Genomic DNA, 5,140 nt, shown 5'->3' on the forward strand with positions numbered 1-5,140 from the left:
GTTATCATTAAAACCATGCACTCTGAAAGTTTTACATATCTGGTTTGAAATAGTTCTCGTTCACACTGAACAGTCAAAATATTAGAAGTAATACTAACCAATGTTATGAGACAAAATTTCAGAAAAATTAAATTTGTCTTTTCTATATGCTCTAAAGATATGATGCGGTTAGTGAATCCGAAGTTTTTATTTCCTGAATACTGACATTCTATTCATCAACTTTGTAAAATATATTTAGCCAGAAAGTAAAAGGCAGTTTTCTAATGTGGGGTTCATAAGCATTCATTTAGATTATTACAAATTTAAATGCTTGAGTTTTTTAATGTTAAACCATTTCTAAATGGCCAAGGGCAAATGTTCACTAAAATGATATCTAACATTTATTATTCACATAAGCAATTTAAAATATGAGTTTTGATTTAGACTACAGAACAATCAAGGACATATGACAAACAAAGCGAGCTTTTTCACACAAGAAGTAATCATGATCTTTTACCTGCAGATAATAGAGAGCACTTTAATAACTAATATACAGTATTGCATTACGTTGGTTTTCACTAATTTCATTATCATCTCATATTGGTTCTTACTAATATCTAGCTTTTTCAAACCAGATGTAGATATTATTTTTTACCTGCATATTCAAGAGAAGTACAATAACTAATAGGCAGTATCGCATTATGTTGGTTTTCACTAATTTCAATATTATATCATGTTGGTTCTCACTAATATCCTAAAATGTTATTACATTTGACAAATAATTTTCGGAAATATACATAAATAATATTAGAAGCTTGACTTGCTTCTGGTTGTCAAACTTGAATAATATTCCTGATAGAAGTATTTAAGTTTGTCATCAAAACCATGCACCATGGAATTGTTCCATTTCTTGTTTGAAATGGGTGTGATTCAGATTTTATGGTCACACATTTGCAGGCTACATTAATGTAAGCCAATCGTAGTATATGCAATGCCAGGAAAGAAAAGTGACATTGTTTCTTTGTATGTGCCTGAAACATTTCATGCGTTCAATGAATGTCAATTTTCTGTTTCCTGAACATTGACACTCTATTAATTAATTATGTTCATGTTCATCGGCAGCTGGCGAGTTATGTGAGTATTTTTCACATTTGTCAAATAGCTATGGAAAATATGAACGTATTTAGATGATTAAAATTTCGACTGCTTCAGTTTTTTCTATGTTAAACCATTTTCTAAAAGGCAAAAGGGAACTTTAAACTCTCCAAAATTATATCAAACATGTTAAATTCTGATGAGTCATTCACAATATTAGTTTTGATTTAGACTACAATAAATATCAAGAAAATATGAGAATCAAAGCTAGCTTTTCCACACCAGTTTCAAGTATTATTTTTTACCTGCTGATAAAAGAGAGCAGTTTATTAACTAATATGCAGTATTGCATTAAGCTGGCTCTCACTAATTTCAATATCACATCATGTTGGTTCTCACTTATATCCTGAAATGTTATTATATTTTACATATATCTACCGGAAATACACATGTATAATATTACACGGTTGACACTTCAGATTGTCTACCTTGAATCATATTCCTGATAGAAGTATATAATTGTGTGAAGAAAACCATGCACCATGGTATTGTAACATTTCTGGTTTGAAATAGGTGTGATTTAGAGTGTATGGTCACACATTTGCACGCTACATTAATGTAAGCGAATCGTAGTATATGCAATGCCAGGAATGAACAGTGACATTGTTTCTTTGTATGTGCCTGAAACATTTCATGCGTTCAATGAATGTCAATTTTCTGTTTCCTGAACATTGACACTCTATTAATTAATTATGTTCATGTTCATCGGCAGCTGGCGAGTTATGTGAGTATTTTTCACATTTGTCAAATAGCTATGGAAAATATGAACGTATTTAGATGATTAAACTTCGACTGCTTCAGTTTTTTCTATGTTGAACCATTTTCTATATGACCAAAGGGAACTTTAAACTCTCCAAAATTATATCTTACATTTTCTATTATCATGAGTCATTCACAATATTAGTTTTGATTTAGACTACAATAAAAATCAAGAACATCTGAGAATCAATGCTAGCTTTTTCACACCAGATTCAGATATTATTTTTTACCTGCTGATTAAAGAGAGCAGTTCATTTACTAATGTGCAGTATTGCATTAAGTTGGTTCTCACTAATTGCAATATCACATCAGTTTGTTCTCACTTAAATCCTTAAATGTTATTATATTTGACAAATATCTATAGGAAATACACATGTATAATATTACACGCTCGACACTTCAGATTGTCTAACTTGATTAATATTCCTGATAGAAGTTTATAAGTTTGTCATCAATACCATTCACTATGGAATTGTTCCATTTCTGGTTTGAAAAAAATTTGATTAAGATTGTATGGTCACACATTTGCAGGCTACATTAATGTCAGCCAATTTTAGTATATGCAATGCCAGGAAAGAAAAGTGGCATTGTTTCTTTGTATGTGCCTGAAAAAAATTCATACATTCAATGAATGTGAATTTTCTGTTTCCTGAACACTGACACTCTATTAATTAATTACGTTCATGTTCATTGGCAGTTAAAGGGCCTTGTGAGTATTTTTTTTTTACATTTGTCAAATAGCCATGGAAGCTATGCACGTCTTTAGATGATTAAAAATTTGAATGTTTGAGTAGTTTTCATGTTGAACTGTTTTCTATATTGCCAAGGGGATCTGTAAACTCTCCAAAATGATATCTTAAATTTATTATTCTTATAAGTCATTCGCAATATGAGTTTGATTTAGACTACATAAAAATAAAGAAACTATGAGTAACAGAGCTAGCTTTTTTCACATCAGATGTAGTTATTATTATTTTTACCTACTGATACATGAGAGGTCCATTTACTAATAGGCAGTGTTGCATTGTGTTGGTTCACACTATTTACAACATCACATCGTGTTGGTTCTCACTAATATCCTGAAATGTTATTACATTTGACAAATATCTATCGGAAATACACATGTATAATGTTACACGGTTGACACTTCAGATTGTCTAACTTAAATACTATTCCTGATAGAAGTATATAATTTTGTCATGCCCCATGCCCCATGGAATTTTTACATTTCTGGTTTGAAATATGTGTGATTCAAATTGTGTGGTCATAATGTTCAGGCAATATTAATGTAAGCGAAGCGTAGAATATGCAAAAACAGGAATGTAATGTGATATTGTTTCTTTGTATGTGCCTGAAACAGTTCATGCATTCAATGAATGTGAATTTTCTGTTTCCTGAACACTGAACTCTCTATTATTTAAATATGTTCATGTTCACCGGCAGCTGGCGAGTTATGTGAGTATTTTTCACATTTGTCAAAATAGCTATGGAAAATATGCACATATTTAGATGATTAAAAATTTAACTGCTTGATTTATTTTATGTTGAACCATTTTCTATATCGCCAAGAGGACCTGTACACTCTCCAAAATACATCTTACATTTCATATTCTCATTAGCCATTCACAATATGGGTTTTGATTCAGACTACGTAGAATCAATCCCAGGAAAGAAAAGAAAAGAAACATTGTTCATTTCTATTTGCCTCAAACATTCCATGCATTTGGTGAATCTGAAGCTTCTGTTCCATAAATACTGACACTCTATTCATATATCTCCATTTCTTGTGAGTATTTTACTTTTTGTGCAATGAAAAACAAACTTCACTGTTATCTTGTTTAAAGCTAGAAAGATAAAAGCTAGCTTTAGTAACTTGGGCTAAGATATTTCAAATTAATCAAATCGAGTTGATAAACACAAACTTCTCACGTTTGATAAATAGCTATGGTAAATGATCACGTTTGTCTATTTTAGCTGTACGTCAAAGAGGAAACAAATATTTTCTGTTTTAGGTTAAACTGTGTTATTTAAGATAATTCAAATTATGATCGCTTTAAGACATTTTATGTTGAGCCTCCTTTCAATGAATAAACCCCTGTTCACTCTCCATAGGTATATGTTACATTCTTATCATGGTAATAGCTAATCACAGTATGAATTTAGTTAAAATACGTGCGATTAAGGAACCAAGGTAATCATAGCTTTCACATCAGATGTAATGCTTATGATATTTACCTGGTGATGAAAGGGAGAAGTCTTGAGAAGAAAAGGCAGTATCGAATTATGTTAGTTCACACTAACTTCCTGACAAATCATGCCACGTTTGACAAATAGTTTTGGAAAATATGCGTGCTTATATTCCATAGTTTTCACTTCAGATTGTCTATATTCAATGATTTTCCTGATAAAAATATCTAATTTTATCTTTAAACCATGCAATACGAAATTTTAACATATATAGTTTGAAATATTTATCGTTCACACCGTACAGTCACAATTTTTGAGGTAGTGTTTTTGTTTCATAAAGACTGACACTCTGTTAAAAAAATTAAAAAATGTTAATTATATTGTTAGCCCAACGTTAAAAGTAGTTTATTGTTTTGCGGATCATAACCGTTTATTTAGATGACTCAAGTATTTACTGATTGAGACTTTCAATGTTGAACCATTTTCTAAATGACCTAAAAGATTTGTACACTCCCTACAATTACAGTATAATATACATTTCACAATGTTCCTAGATAATCAACATCTGAACATAACAATTAAAAAGACATGAGAATCAAAGCTACGTTTCTCATATCAAATGTGATTATTTCTTTCTATCTGCTGATATTCTTTTTAAAGAATTTATGGCAGTATAACATCATGTTAATCAACACTAACGTTCTAAAAATGTTACCACATTCATTACATAGATGTGGAAAACATGCATTTTTAATTATATAGTTGTCCTTTTAGATTGTCTACTTTGATCAAGATTTCCTGAAAATGTACCTAATACATGATCAACATGTACCATTAAAGTTTTTTTCATATCTGATTTGAATCAGTGTCATTCACATTGTTTGGTATTTAATAGACAATTGACATTAATGTTAACCTATATTAGTAGATTTAATCCCAGGAAAGAAAAGTTACATTCCTCTTTTCTATTTGGCTAAAACATTTCATGTATTTGATGAACCAAATGTTCTGTTCCCTAAGCACTGACAATTTATTCTTATTTTGTTTTTGTTTACCTACA

This window comes from Apostichopus japonicus, chromosome 12, assembly GCF_037975245.1.
Source record: "Apostichopus japonicus isolate 1M-3 chromosome 12, ASM3797524v1, whole genome shotgun sequence".
Lineage (NCBI taxonomy): Eukaryota > Metazoa > Echinodermata > Holothuroidea > Aspidochirotida > Stichopodidae > Apostichopus > Apostichopus japonicus.